The sequence below is a fragment of the Musa acuminata genome, chromosome BXJ3-8, assembly GCF_036884655.1.
Source record: "Musa acuminata AAA Group cultivar baxijiao chromosome BXJ3-8, Cavendish_Baxijiao_AAA, whole genome shotgun sequence".
Taxonomy (NCBI): Eukaryota; Viridiplantae; Streptophyta; class Magnoliopsida; order Zingiberales; family Musaceae; genus Musa; species Musa acuminata.
The window spans coordinates 38,304,676-38,318,532 of record NC_088356.1 but is presented as its reverse complement, the minus strand read 5'-3'; the positions used below and the strand labels follow the sequence as shown (position 1 = coordinate 38,318,532).

At 48.0% G+C, this 13,857-nt stretch overlaps 1 long non-coding RNA gene and 13 other non-coding genes across 14 annotated transcripts; 13 read left to right on the top strand and 1 right to left on the bottom strand.

The window, feature by feature from the left end:
- The first annotated feature begins 106 nt into the window (after positions 1-106).
- On the top strand, positions 107-225 carry LOC135647068 (5S ribosomal RNA). Its single transcript, XR_010499812.1, has one exon. It is a non-coding gene; the product is annotated as a 5S ribosomal RNA (ribosomal RNA).
- A 546-nt stretch (positions 226-771) lies between these two features.
- LOC135648132 (5S ribosomal RNA) lies at positions 772-890 on the top strand. Its single transcript, XR_010500822.1, has one exon. It is a non-coding gene; the product is annotated as a 5S ribosomal RNA (ribosomal RNA).
- A 546-nt stretch (positions 891-1,436) lies between these two features.
- LOC135648073 (5S ribosomal RNA) lies at positions 1,437-1,555 on the top strand. Its single transcript, XR_010500765.1, has one exon. It is a non-coding gene; the product is annotated as a 5S ribosomal RNA (ribosomal RNA).
- A 545-nt stretch (positions 1,556-2,100) lies between these two features.
- On the top strand, positions 2,101-2,219 carry LOC135648130 (5S ribosomal RNA). The gene has a single exon (XR_010500820.1). It is a non-coding gene; the product is annotated as a 5S ribosomal RNA (ribosomal RNA).
- A 545-nt stretch (positions 2,220-2,764) lies between these two features.
- LOC135647492 (5S ribosomal RNA) lies at positions 2,765-2,883 on the top strand. The gene has a single exon (XR_010500229.1). It is a non-coding gene; the product is annotated as a 5S ribosomal RNA (ribosomal RNA).
- Positions 2,884-3,429: 546 nt separating this feature from the next.
- On the top strand, positions 3,430-3,548 carry LOC135646458 (5S ribosomal RNA). Its single transcript, XR_010499208.1, has one exon. It is a non-coding gene; the product is annotated as a 5S ribosomal RNA (ribosomal RNA).
- A 546-nt stretch (positions 3,549-4,094) lies between these two features.
- LOC135648125 (5S ribosomal RNA) lies at positions 4,095-4,213 on the top strand. Its single transcript, XR_010500815.1, has one exon. It is a non-coding gene; the product is annotated as a 5S ribosomal RNA (ribosomal RNA).
- A 546-nt stretch (positions 4,214-4,759) lies between these two features.
- Positions 4,760-4,878, top strand: LOC135648129 (5S ribosomal RNA). Its single transcript, XR_010500819.1, has one exon. It is a non-coding gene; the product is annotated as a 5S ribosomal RNA (ribosomal RNA).
- Positions 4,879-5,422: 544 nt separating this feature from the next.
- LOC135648114 (5S ribosomal RNA) lies at positions 5,423-5,541 on the top strand. The gene has a single exon (XR_010500804.1). It is a non-coding gene; the product is annotated as a 5S ribosomal RNA (ribosomal RNA).
- An 815-nt stretch (positions 5,542-6,356) lies between these two features.
- On the top strand, positions 6,357-6,475 carry LOC135647215 (5S ribosomal RNA). The gene has a single exon (XR_010499956.1). It is a non-coding gene; the product is annotated as a 5S ribosomal RNA (ribosomal RNA).
- Positions 6,476-7,290: 815 nt separating this feature from the next.
- On the top strand, positions 7,291-7,409 carry LOC135648176 (5S ribosomal RNA). The gene has a single exon (XR_010500865.1). It is a non-coding gene; the product is annotated as a 5S ribosomal RNA (ribosomal RNA).
- Positions 7,410-8,158: 749 nt separating this feature from the next.
- LOC135647248 (5S ribosomal RNA) lies at positions 8,159-8,277 on the top strand. The gene has a single exon (XR_010499990.1). It is a non-coding gene; the product is annotated as a 5S ribosomal RNA (ribosomal RNA).
- A 2,104-nt stretch (positions 8,278-10,381) lies between these two features.
- LOC135647007 (5S ribosomal RNA) lies at positions 10,382-10,500 on the top strand. Its single transcript, XR_010499754.1, has one exon. It is a non-coding gene; the product is annotated as a 5S ribosomal RNA (ribosomal RNA).
- Positions 10,501-10,543: 43 nt separating this feature from the next.
- On the bottom strand, positions 10,544-11,122 carry LOC135645258 (uncharacterized). Its single transcript, XR_010498706.1, has 2 exons — positions 10,949-11,122; positions 10,544-10,870 (listed from the first exon to the last, which is right to left on the bottom strand). It is a non-coding gene; the product is annotated as an uncharacterized LOC135645258 (long non-coding RNA).
- Positions 11,123-13,857: the final 2,735 nt, after the last annotated feature.

Genomic DNA, 13,857 nt, shown 5'->3' with positions numbered 1-13,857 from the left:
GCGATTCCGAGATCGTTCGAGAGGTTTCGGGGCGCGCAATGGGCTCCGGTCGTCGATATGCGCCGTCCGCGACGTGCACAAAGGCGAGGGACGACGCACACAAAACGAGTGCGATCATACCAGCACTAAAGCACCGGATCCCATCAGAACTCCGAAGGTAAGCGTGCTTGGGCGAGAGTAGTACTAGGATGGATGACCCCCTGGGAAGTTCTCGTGTTGCACTCCTTTTTGCGCCCCGAGCGGCCATAAGACTTACTTGAAACTCTCCTTTAAGCTTTTCAATTTTTCCAGCATCATGGCCAACAGTAAATGTGTCATTAACATGTAAATGAAGTCATCATCTAAAAATATCTTCGTAAACATACAATGATCAGACATGTATGGTTCCAGGATGGGTGACCCCAAGGGAAGTCCTCGTGTTGCACTCCCTTTTGCGCCCCGAGCGGCCAAAACCTCTCCCGTCGACCTCCGAGGCGATGGTTTTGTGCCTCGGAATTCGCCGTGACCACTACGCAGTCAGTCTCGTGGGGCTCGGAGAGAGCTTTCCGGAATGGGGCCGCAATAGCGATTCCGAGTTCGTTCGAGAAAGTCCCGATGGTTTCGGCGCGCGCTTGCCGTGTCCGGTACGCGGTCGGCCTCGTGGGCATCGGAGAGATCCGACGATGGCGATTCCGAGATCGTTCGAGAGGTTTCGGGGCGCGTAATGGGCTCCGGTCGTCGATATGCGCCGTCCGCAACGTGCACAAAGGCGAGGGACGACGCACACAAAACGAGTGCGATCATACCAGCACTAAAGCACCGGATCCCATCAGAACTCCGAAGTTAAGCGTGCTTGGGCGAGAGTAGTACTAGGATGGATGACCCCCTGGGAAGTTCTCGTGTTGCACTCCTTTTTGCGCCCCGAGCGGCCATAAGACTTGCTTGAAACTCTCCTTTAAGCTTTTCAATTTTTCCAACATCATGGCCAACAGTAAATGTATCATTAACATGTAAATGAAGTCATCATCTAAAAATTTCTTCGTAAACATACAATGATCAGACATGTATGGTTCCAGGATGGGTGACCCCATGGGAAGTCATCGTGTTGCACTCCCTTTTGCGCCCCGAGCGGCCAAAACCTCTCCCGTCGTCCTCCGAGGCGATGGTTTTGGGCCTCGGAATTCGCCGTGACCGCTACGCAGTCAGTCTCGTGGGGCTCGGAGAGAGCTTTCCGGAATGGGGCCGCAATAGCGATTCCGAGTTCGTTCGAGAATGTCCCGATGGTTTCGGCGCGCGCTTGTCGTGTCCGGTACGCGGTCGGCCTCGTGGGCATCGGAGAGATCCGACGATGGCGATTCCGAGATCGTTCGAGAGGTTTCGGGGCGCGCAATGGGCTCCGGTCGTCGATATGCGCCGTCCGCGACGTGCACAAAGGCGAGGGACCACGCACACAAAACGAGTGCGATCATACCAGCACCAAAGCACCGGATCCCATCAGAACTCCGAAGTTAAGCGTGCTTGGGCGAGAGTAGTACTAGGATGGGTGACCCCCTGGGAAGTTCTCGTGTTGCACTCCTTTTTGCGCCCCGAGCGGCCAAAAGACTTACTTGAAACTCCCCTTTAAGCTTTTCAATTTTTCCAGCATCATGGCCAACAGTAAATGTGTCATTAACATGTAAATGAAGTCATCATCTAAAAATTTCTTCGTAAACATACAATGATCAGACATGTATGGTTCCAGGATGGGTGACCCCAAGGGAAGTCCTCGTGTTGCACTCCCTTTTGCGCCCCGAGCGGCCAAAACCTCTCCCGTCGACCTCCGAGGCGATGGTTTTGTGCCTCGGATTCGCCGTGACCACTACGCAGTCAGTCTCGTGGGGCTCGGAGAGAGCTTTCCAGAATGGGGCCGCAATAGCGATTCCGAGTTCGTTCGAGAAAGTCCCGATGGTTTCGGCGCGCGCTTGCCGTGTCCGGTACGCGGTCGGCCTCGTGGGCATCGGAGAGATCCGACGATGGCGATTCCGAGATCGTTCGTGAGGTTTCGGGGCGCGCAATGGGCTCCGGTCGTCGATATGCGCCGTCCTCGACGTGCACAAAGGCGAGGGACGACGCACACAAAACGAGTGCGATCATACCAGCACTAAAGCACCGGATCCCATCAGAACTCCGAAGTTAAGCGTGCTTGGGCGAGAGTAGTACTAGGATGGATGACCCCCTGGGAAGTTCTCGTGTTGCACTCCTTTTTGCGCCCCGAGCGGCCATAAGACTTGCTTGAAACTCTCCTTTAAGCTTTTCAATTTTTCCAGCATCATGGCCAACAGTAAATGTGTCATTAACATGTAAATGAAATCATCATCTAAAAATTTCTTCGTAAACATACAACGATCAGACATGTATGGTTCCAGGATGGGTGACCCCAAGGGAAGTCCTCGTGTTGCACTTCTTTTGCGCCCCGAGCGGCCAAAACCTCTCCCGTCGTCCTCCGAGGCGATGGTTTTGGGCCTCGGAATTCGCCGTGACCGCTACGCAGTCAGTCTCATGGGGCTCGGAGAGAGCTTTCCGGAATGGGGCCGCAATAGCGATTCCGAGTTCGTTCGAGAATGACCCGATGGATTCGGCGCGCGCTTGTCGTGTCCGGTACGCGGTCGGCCTCGTGGGCATCGGAGAGATCCGACGATGGCGATTCCGAGATCGTTCGAGAGGTTTCGGGGCGCGCAATGGGCTCCGGTCGTCGATATGCGCCGTCCGCGACGTGCACAAAGGCGAGGGACGACGCACACAAAACGAGTGTGATCATACCAGCACTAAAGCATCAGATCCCATCAGAACTCCGAAGTTAAGCGTGCTTGGGCGAGAGTAGTATTAGGATGGGTGACCCCCTGGGAAGTTCTCGTGTTGCACTCATTTTTGCGCCCCGAGCGGCCAAAAGACTTACTTGAAACTCTCCTTTAAGCTTTTCAATTTTTCCAGCATCATGGCCAACAGTAAATGTGTCATTAACATGTAAATGAAGTCATCATCTAAAAATTTCTTCGTAAACATACAATGATCAGACATGTATGGTTCCAGGATGGGTGACCCCAAGGGAAGTCCTCGTGTTGCACTCCCTTTTGCGCCCCGAGCGGCCAAAACCTCTCCCGTCGACCTCCGAGGCGATGGTTTTGTGCCTCGGAATTCGCCGTGACCACTACGCAGTCAGTCTCGTGGGGCTCGGAGAGAGCTTTCCGGAATGGGGCCGCAATAGCGATTCCGAGTTCGTTCGAGAAAGTCCCGATGGTTTCGGAGCGCGCTTGCCGTGTCCGGTACGCGGTCGGCCTCGTGGGCATCGGAGAGATCCGACGATGGCGATTCCGAGATCATTCGAGAGGTTTCGGGGCGCGCAATGGGCTCCGGTCGTCGATATGCGCCGTCCGCGACTTGCACAAAGGCGAGGGACGACGCACACAAAACGAGTGCGATCATACCAGCACTAAAGCACCGGATCCCATCAGAACTCCGAAGTTAAGCGTGCTTGGGCGAGAGTAGTACTAGGATGGGTGACCCCCTGGGAAGTCCTCGTGTAGCACTCCTTTTTGCGCCCCGAGCGGCCAAAAGACTTACTTAAAACTCTCCTTTAAGCTTTTCAATTTTTCCAGCATCTTGGCCAACAGTAAATGTGTCATTAACATGTAAATGAAGTCATCATCTAAAAATTTCTTCATAAACATACAATGATCAGACATGTATGGTTCCAGGATGGGTGACCCCATGGGAAGTCCTCGTGTTGCACTCCCTTTTGCGCCCCGAGCGGCCAAAACCTCTCCCGTCGACCTCCGAGGCTATGGTTTTGGGCCTCGGAATTCGCCGTTACCGCTACGCAGTCAGTCTCGTGGGGCTCGGAGAGAGCTTTCCGGAATGGGGCCGCAATAGCGATTCCGAGTTCGTTCGAGAAAGTCCCGATGGTTTCGGCGCGCGCTTGCCGTGTCCGGTACGCGGTCGGCCTCGTGGGCATCGGAGAGATCCGACGATGGCGATTCCGAGATCGTTCGAGAGGTTTCGGGGCGCGCAATGGGCTCCGGTCGTCGATATGCGCCGTCCGCGACGTGCACAAAGGCGAGGGACGACGCAAACAAAACGAGTGCGATCATACCAGCACTAAAGCACCGGATCCCATCAGAACTCCGAAGTTAAGCGTGCTTGGGCGAGAGTAGTACTAGGATGGGTGACCCCCTGGGAAGTCCTCGTGTTGCACTCCTTTTTGCTCCCCGAGCGGCCAAAAGACTTACTTAAAACTCTCCTTTAAGCTTTTCAATTTTTCCAGCATCATGGCCAACAGTAAATGTGTCATTAACATGTAAATGAAGTCATCATCTAAAAATTTCTTCGTAAACATACAATGATCAGACATGTATGGTTCCAGGATGGGTGACCCCATGGGAAGTCCTCGTGTTGCACTCCCTTTTGCGCCCCGAGCGGCCAAAACCTCTCCCGTCGACCTCCGAGGCTATGGTTTTGGGCCTCGGAATTCGCCGTGACCGCTACGCAGTCAGTCTCGTGGGGCTCGGAGAGAGCTTTCCGGAATGGGGCCGCAATAGCGATTCCGAGTTCGTTCGAGAAAGTCCCGATGGTTTCGGCGCGCGCTTGCCGTGTCCGGTACGCGGTCGGCCTCGTGGGCATCGGAGAGATCCGACGATGGCGATTCCGAGATCGTTCGAGAGGTTTCGGGGCGCGCAATGGGCTCCGATCGTCGATATGCGCCGTCCGCGACGTGCACAAAGGCGAGGGACGACGCACACAAAACGAGTGCGATCATACCAGCACTAAAGCACCGGATCCCATCAGAACTCCGAAGTTAAGCGTGCTTGGGCGAGAGTAGTACTAGGATGGATGACCCCCTGGGAAGTTCTCGTGTTGCACTCCTTTTTGCGCCCCGAGCGGCCATAAGACTTGCTTGAAACTCTCCTTTAAGCTTTTCAATTTTTCCAGCATCATGGCCAACAGTAAATGTGTCATTAACATGTAAATGAAATCATCATCTAAAAATTTCTTCGTAAACATACAATGATCAGACATGTATGGTTCCAGGATGGGTGACCCCAAGGGAAGTCCTCGTGTTGCACTTCTTTTGCGCCCCGAGCGGCCAAAACCTCTCCCGTCGACCTCCGAGGCGATGGTTTTGGGCCTCGGAATTCGCCGTGACCGCTACGCAGTCAGTCTCGTGGGGCTCGGAGAGAGCTTTCCGGAATGGGGCCGCAATAGCGATTCCTAGTTCGTTCGAGAAAGTCCCGATGTTTCGGCGCGCGCTTGCCGTATCCAGTACGCGGTCGGCCTCGTGGGCATCGGAGAGATCCGACGATGGCGATTCCGAGATCGTTCGAGCGGTTTCGGGGCGCGCAATGGGCTCCGGTCGTCGATATGCGCCGTCCGCGACGTGCACAAAGGCGAGGGACGACGCACACAAAACGAGTGCGATCATACCAGCACTAAAGCACCGGATCCCATCAGAACTCCGAAGTTAAGCGTGCTTGGGCGAGAGTAGTACTAGGATGGGTGACCCCCTGGGAAGTCCTCGTGTTGCACTCCTTTTTGCGCCCCGAGCGGCCAAAAGACTTACTTAAAACTCTCCTTTAAGCTTTTCAATTTTTCCAGCATTATGGCCAACAGTAAATGTGTCATTAACATGTAAATGAAATCATCATCTAAAAATTTCTTCGTAAACATACAATGATCAGACATGTATGGTTCCAGGATGGGTGACCCCCTGGGAAGTCCTCGTGTTGCACTTCTTTTTGCGCCCCGAGCGGCCAAAACCTCTCCCGTCGACCCCCTGGGAAGTCCTCGTGTTGCACTCCTTTTTGCGCCCCGAGCGGCCAATAGACTTGCTTAAAACTCTCCTTTAAGCTTTTCAATTTTTCCAGCATTATGGCCAACAGTAAATGTGTCATTAACATGTAAATGAAATCATCATCTAAAAATTTCTTCGTAAACATACAATGATCAGACATGTATGGTTCCAGGATGGGTGACCCCCTGGGAAGTCCTCGTGTTGCACTTCTTTTTGCGCCCCGAGCGGCCAAAACCTCTCCCGTCGACCTCCGAGGCGATGGTTTTTGGCCTCGGAATTCGCCGTGACTGCTACGCAGTCAGTCTCATGGGGCTCGGAGAGAGCTTTCCGGAATGGGGCCGCAATAGCGATTCCGAGTTCGTTCGAGAAAGTCCCGATGGATTCGGCGCGCGCTTGCCATGTCCGGTACGCGGTCGGCCTCGTGGGCATCGGAGAGATCCGACGATGGCGATTCCGAGATCGTTCGAGAGGTTTCGGGGCGCGCAATGGGCTCCGGTCGTCGATATGCGCCGTCCGCGACGTGCACAAAGGCGAGGGACGACGCACACAAAACGAGTGCGATCATACCAGCACTAAAGCACCGGATCCCATCGGAACTCCGAAGTTAAGCGTGCTTTGGCGAGAGTAGTACTAGGATGGGTGACCCCCTGGGAAGTCCTCGTGTTGCACTCCTTTTTGCGCCCCGAGCGGCCAAAAGACTTGCTTAAAACTCTCATTTAAGCTTTTCAATTTTTCCAGCATTATGGCCAATAGTAAATGTGTCATTAACATGTAAATGAAATCATCATCTAAAAATTTCTTCGTAAACATACAATGATCAGACATGTATGGTTCCAGGATGGGTGACCCCCTGGGAAGTCCTCGTGTTGCACTTCTTTTTGCACCCCGAGCGGCCAAAACCTCTCCCGTCGACCCCCTGGGAAGTCCTCGTGTTGCACTCCTTTTTGCGCCCCGAGCGGCCAATAGACTTGCTTAAAACTCTCCTTTAAGCTTTTCAATTTTTCCAGCATTATGGCCAACAGTAAATGTGTCATTAACATGTAAATGAAATCATCATCTAAAAATTTCTTCGTAAACATACAATGATCAGACATGTATGGTTCCAGGATGGGTGACCCCCTGGGAAGTCCTCGTGTCGCACTTCTTTTTGCGCCCCGAGCGGCCAAAACCTCTCCCGTCGACCTCCGAGGCGATGGTTTTGGGCCTCGGAATTCGCCGTGACCGCTACGCAGTCAGTCTCATGGGGCTCGGAGAGAGCTTTCCGGAATGGGGCCGCAATAGCGATTCCGAGTTCGTTCGAGAAAGTCCCGATGGATTCGGCGCGCGCTTGCCATGTCCGGTACGCGGTCGGCCTCGTGGGCATCGGAGAGATCCGATGATGGCGATTCCGAGATCGTTCGAGAGGTTTCGGGGCGCGCAATGGGCTCCGGTCGTCGATATGCGCCGTCCGCGACGTGCACAAAGGCGAGGGACGACGCACACAAAACGAGTGCGATCATACCAGCACTGAAGCACCGGATCCCATCAGAACTCCGAAGTCAAGCGTGCTTGGGCGAGAGTAGTACTAGGATGGGTGACCCCCTGGGAAGTCCTCGTGTTGCACTCCTTTTTGCGCCCCGAGCGGCCAAAAGACTTGCTTAAAACTCTCCTTTAAGCTTTTCAATTTTTCCAGCATTATGGCCAACAGTAAATGTGTCATTAACATGTAAATGAAATCATCATCTAAAAATTTCTTCGTAAACATACAATGATCAGACATGTATGGTTCCAGGATGGGTGACCCCCTGGGAAGTCCTCGTGTTGCACTTCTTTTTGCGCCCCGAGTGGCCAAAAGACTTGCTTAAAACTCTCCTTTAAGCTTTTCAATTTTTCCAGCATTATGGCCAACAGTAAATGTGTCATTAACATGTAAATGAAATCATCATCTAAAAATTTCTTCGTAAACATACAATGATCAGACATGTATGGTTCCAGGATGGGTGACCCCCTGGGAAGTCCTCGTGTTGCACTTCTTTTTGCGCCCCGAGCGGCCAAAACCTCTCCCGTCGACCTCCGAGGCGATGGTTTTGGGCCTCGGAATTCGCCGTGACCACTACGCAGTCAGTCTCGTGGGGCTCGGAGAGAGCTTTCCGGAATGGGGCCGCAATAGCGATTCCGAGTTCGTTCGAGAAAGTCCCGATGGTTTCGGCGCGCGCTTGCCGTGTCCGGTACGCGGTCGGCCTTGTGGGCATCGGATAGATCCGACGATGGCGATTCCGAGATCGTTCGAGAGGTTTCGGGTCGCGCAATGGGCTCCGGTCGTCGATATGCACCGTCCGCGACGTGCACAAAGGCGAGGGACGACGCACACAAAACGCGTGCGATCATACCAGCACTAAAGCACCGAATCCCATCAGAACTCCGAAGTTAAGCGTGCTTGGGCGAGAGTAGTACTAGGATGGGTGACCCCTTGGGAAGTCCTCGTGTTGCACTCCTTTTTGCGCCCCGAGCGGCCAAAAGACTTGCTTAAAACTCTCCTTTAAGCTTTTCAATTTTTCCAGCATTATGGCCAACAGTAAATGTGTCATTAACATGTAAATGAAATCATCATCTAAAAATTTCTTCGTAAACATACAATGATCAGACATGTATGGTTCCAGGATGGGTGACCCCCTGGGAAGTCCTCGTGTTGCACTTCTTTTTGCGCCCCGAGCGGCCAAAACCTCTCCCGTCGACCTCCGAGGCGATGGTTTTGGGCCTCGGAATTCGCCGTGACCGCTACGCAGTCAGTCTGACTGAGATCCCACTACACCTTCTGTATGTTTGATATGATATCCAGAGCTTTGGTTATGTGTTTCTGTACATGCTTTGGATAAGATTGATATGTTTGCAACGTCAAAGACGACGTTTGAGCTTCTGTACGATATTTGTTTTTGTTATGCTCTGAAATGCTTCATTCACTGATAATATGCTTCGAAATGTTCCATATGTCGTTGATATGCTCCGGAACATTTCATCTGCCATTGATATGCTCCAATTACCCTGTACTCCATTTGCTATGAACTGATATGTTCTGAAATGTCCTATCTGCCATTGATAAGCTCTGATATGTTTCCTTTGTTACTGATATACTCCAATTACCCTGTGCTCCATTTGCTACGAACTGATATGTTCTGAAATGTCCTATCTGCCATTGATAAGCTCCGATATGTTTCCTTTGTTACTGATATACTCCAATTACCCTGTGCTCCATTTGCTATGAACTGATATGTTCTGAAATGTCCTATCTGCCATTGATATGTTCCAATTACTCTATGCTCCATTCGTTATGGATCAAATATGTTTTGAATGACATGATACGTATGATTTGGTATCTATTGAGATGGTATCCTTGAGAATTCTTGTATTCTGCCTTGCATTATGATACCTTACTCGTTTGAAACCGTTCCTTTTATTTTGAATATGCTTTGTCACTTGCTGAGCTGTTTTTGGCTCACTCCGTTGTTATATAAATCTTTCAGGTCAGCTTGTCACTCTTCGAGATGTTGATTTAGGCTGAGGCAGTGGATAGCTATTCAGAATTATGGGCAAGTCTGGGTGGTTATTATGATATTGTTGTATAAGTATGTTTTGTATGTAATGAAATGTTGTCGATGAATCGAAATGGATATACTGTGTAAAAGTGTTAGAAGATCTCTCTTATTTGGAATTTCGGAATGTTAAGTCTAATTTATGACGATATGAACTTGTGGTGAATAGTTGGAGTTCTGATTGTATAATTTATTTAGCTTGTGGATTTATAAATGTTGTTCATGTTTATCAAGTTGGCTTGGGTTGCCATAAATGTGAATTATCGAGTGATGTGATATATGATTTTAAAATGCACAGGTTTTATGGATGTGAATTTGATTGAATGTTTTTCAGTGTCCTCAAACGTTAGTTTGGATCCTGGATTGATCCGTGATGAAAATTTTAAAAAAAATCATGGATATTTTGAGGGGCGTGACAGTACTAGGATGGGTGACCCCCTGGGAAGTCCTCGTGTTGCACTCCTTTTTGCGCCCCGAGCGGCCAAAAGACTTGCTTAAAACTCTCCTTTAAGCTTTTCAATTTTTCCAGCATTATGGCCAACAGTAAATGTGTCATTAACATGTAAATGAAATCATCATCTAAAAATTTCTTCGTAAACATACAATGATCAGACATGTATGGTTCCAGGATGGGTGACCCCCTGGGAAGTCCTCGTGTTGCACTTCTTTTTGCGCCCCGAGCTGCCAAAACCTCTCCCGTCGACCTCCGAGGCGATGGTTTTGGGCCTCGGAATTCGCCGTGACCGTTACGCAGTCAGTCTCGTGGGGCTCGGAGAGAGCTTTCCGGAATGGGGCCGCAATAGCGATTCCGAGTTCGTTCGAGAAAGTCCCGATGGTTTCGGCGCGCGCTTGCCGTGTCCGGTACGCGGTCGGCCTCGTGGGCATCGGAGAGATCCGACGATGGCGATTCCGAGATCGTTCGAGAGGTTTCGGGGCGCGCAATGGGCTCCGGTCGTCGATATGCGCCGTCCGCGACGTGCACAAAGGCGAGGGACGACGCACACAAAACGAGTGCGATCATACCAGCACTAAAGCACCGGATCCCATCAGAACTCCGAAGTTAAGCGTGCTTGGGCGAGAGTAGTACTAGGATGAGTGACCCCCTGGGAAGTCCTCGTGTTGCACTCCTTTTTGCGCCTCGAGCGGCCAAAAGACTTACTTAAAACTCTCCTTTAAGCTTTTTAATTTTTTCAGCATTATGGCCAACATACAATGATCAGACATGTATGGTTCCAGGATGGGTGATCCCCTGTCTTGTTCCTATGTTTCAAGAAAAGGGTTGAGTTGGGGCGAATTCCCTGAAGAGGTATACGATGGGATTTTGGTCCATCTTTCTGGGAGAATTCTTACCATTCGGGTTCTTCCTCGTATGGGAGTTACTCGCCGTATAGCTGCAGCTTCCTCCCGTCGCCGTGGAAGATGTCGCGGTTTCCATAGTCCCCACCACCATCCCTCGTTGAGGCATGGGCGCCTCGATCGTTGCCGGAACGAGCACGATCTGCGCGCTCCAAACCAGGTATAGGAAAAGTGATGAGTACTTGGTTCTTGGGATTGACCTTTCTAGGCCTAGGCTTACCTCGTTTTTGGACCACCGTACAGTTCTTCCTCGTTGTAGGCACTTGAGGGAGGGTGGTTTTGGTTTAGGAGACACTGCAGCGATGGCCGCCGAGGCTGCTCCGGTCTTAGGAGTCGACGACGGCTTATCAGGGCATCCTTCTAGTTTGTGGCCGACCGAAACAAAAGCATGAGGTCTTTTTTGTATGCTACACTTCGGCACAAAGGGTCGTTTTTGCTCTTTTCAGGATGCAAACTTATCTTTCTCTCTCTCCCATATTAACAAAATTTAATTTAATTAAAAATAAATTCGATTTGCTCGGTTTTCTCACTTCCTTTTTTTCAAATGTTAAGTCATAAATTTCGGTTAACCATCTGAAATTTTTTTGGAGAGGTTTTATACGAGGAATCAGAATTTGAACTGCTATTGGGTGTGGTTGACGATGAATTAAGATATATTTTTCATATTTTTCATCAAATTTGTGATGAAATTCTTAGATGTCTTACACTTGGTTCTATATCATACCAAGCGAGTTTGATTCATAACAATCTTTGTTAGTGAAATATTCAACAAATAAACTGTTGTTGCAATTGCTTCTACCCAAAACTGATTTGGAATTTGTTTTCCTTAAAGCAAACTTCTTGCCATTTCAACGACAGTCCGATTTTTATGTTCAACTACATCATTTTGCTCCGGTGTATATGGTATTGTCAATTCTTTGTGAATATCATTTTCTTCACAAAAAAAATTAAACTCATTAGATAAAAATTTACTATCTCTATCTGTCTGAAGTGTCTTGATGTGTCTACCACTTTGTCTTTCTACACGTACCTTGAATTTTCAAAAATTATCAAATGTTTCAGATTTCAATTTCAGAAAATATACCCAACTCATGCGACTATAATCATCTGTAAACAATAAAAAATATTGACTTCCGCCAAATGATTTTATATTCATAGGTCCACATAAGTCAACATGAATTAATTCAAAACAATTAGATGCTCTCCATGCTTTTCTAATAGAAAATAGTTTTTTACTTTGTTTGTCATAAATACATCCTTCACATACATCAAGTGTATTAATCTTGGACAATCCGAAAATCATTCTTTTTTGACTTAACAATCTTAAACCCTTAATGTTAAAGTGTCCATATCTTAAATATTTTTATCTTTAATAATGCATGAACCATCATCAAATATTATTAAATATCTATCATCTATCAATTGTCCAACACTCAACAAGTTATGTGATAAAGTGGAACAAAGAAAACATTATCAAGGTATTTTACCTTTCCTTAATTTGTCTTCACCTCAATTATTTCTTTCCCCTCCACTTGGATTTGCTTGTTATCTCTAAGTCTAACATTCAACTTGTGAGTTTCATCAATATCTCTAAATATTAATTTTATGCTTGACATATATTAGAACATCCACTATCCAGAAACCAAATATCATTTGAGATATTATAAACTTGTGAATGAGTCATAAACAACTTACTATTTTCTTCATTTTCCTCCACATAGCTTGCTTGCTTTTCTCTTTTCCAGCAATCTGCCTTCATGTGACCAAACTTTTTACAATAGTGACATTGAATTCCACTCTTGTAATTTTTTTTATCATAATTTGATTGTCTTTGTTTATCATGCCCATCAAAGTGTCCTCTGCCTCTACCACGAAATTCTCCTCTGCCACATCCTCTTCCTACTGATTTTTTATCTTCTTTTGAAGTAGAAGACTCCCTATTTTTTTCAAGTGACCTGTTCAACCTTACTTCATGTGCTTGTAAGGAACTCATTAGTTCATCAAATGAATATGTAGATAAATCTTTTGACTCCTTAATTACGGTAACAACATGATTAAATTTCGGAGTTAAACTTCTTAAAACTTTTACAACAATTATATGATTAGGAAGATGTTCACCATAAGATTTCATTTGACTAGCAATTTTAGTCACTCGAGAAATAAAATCTTGCACCAATTCATTGCTATTTATGAATAAAATTTCAAACTCACGACGAAGGGTTTAAAGTTTTACCATAATCACCCTTGATGAGCCTTAAAATTCTTGAGAAGATTATCTCATCTACAGCTTGTTGAATGAAGAACAATGCGTTTGAGTCCTTCTTTCTATTCTCCCTCAACCTGATTTCGTCGTCCGGATTCGCATATCCATTCTCTATTAAGTCCCAAAGATCTTGAGACTTGAATAGAACTCCAAAATTCATAACTTTTACTCGAGAAGATGGGGATAAGGGGTTGAGACATAGAATTGTCATTAAAAGTCATAATGCACAATTCAGATTGAAACTAGGCTCTGATACCACAAATGTTGGGCATGGAAGAGCAAGGAAAAAATAAAATACTACGATATGAATAAAATGAATCCTTTCGATTCAAAAAAACTAATGTAGTATTTAAAACAGGAAGATTGACAAGAACACTTATAAGATATTCTCAAATAATATCATGAGGTAGTTATTGAAATCACCCTGTAACTACTAGATCATGATAACTAGATAACTATGAATCAAATAATATCTCCTTCCCAGGAATCGAATCGAGCTCGAGGTTTGACCTCCTATTAGCATCTCGTCTTAAACCAAAACAAGTCATCGTCATGTCTATAACATGGATCGGTCATGTCTATGATATGGACCAGCAGCTTCTTCGACGGCCGAAGTTTGGAAGGGCCGAGCTTAATGGATGGGTTGTCTTCCAAGTCTGCCAAGCGGCATCAACCTCCTCAGAACTGCCCGGAATGCGTTGGATCTTCTCTGGATAGCTGCATTTGGCTTTCAGGAAGCTGTGCCGCCCATGAGAGAGGAGCTTCGGAGGGGTCACCAGGCGGAGGGGGAGGAGGTTCCGGAGGCGTTTCAGGAGGGTGAGTGGAAGAACTCTTAGCGGGTGATGTCTCGGCAGTCTATCTCGGCT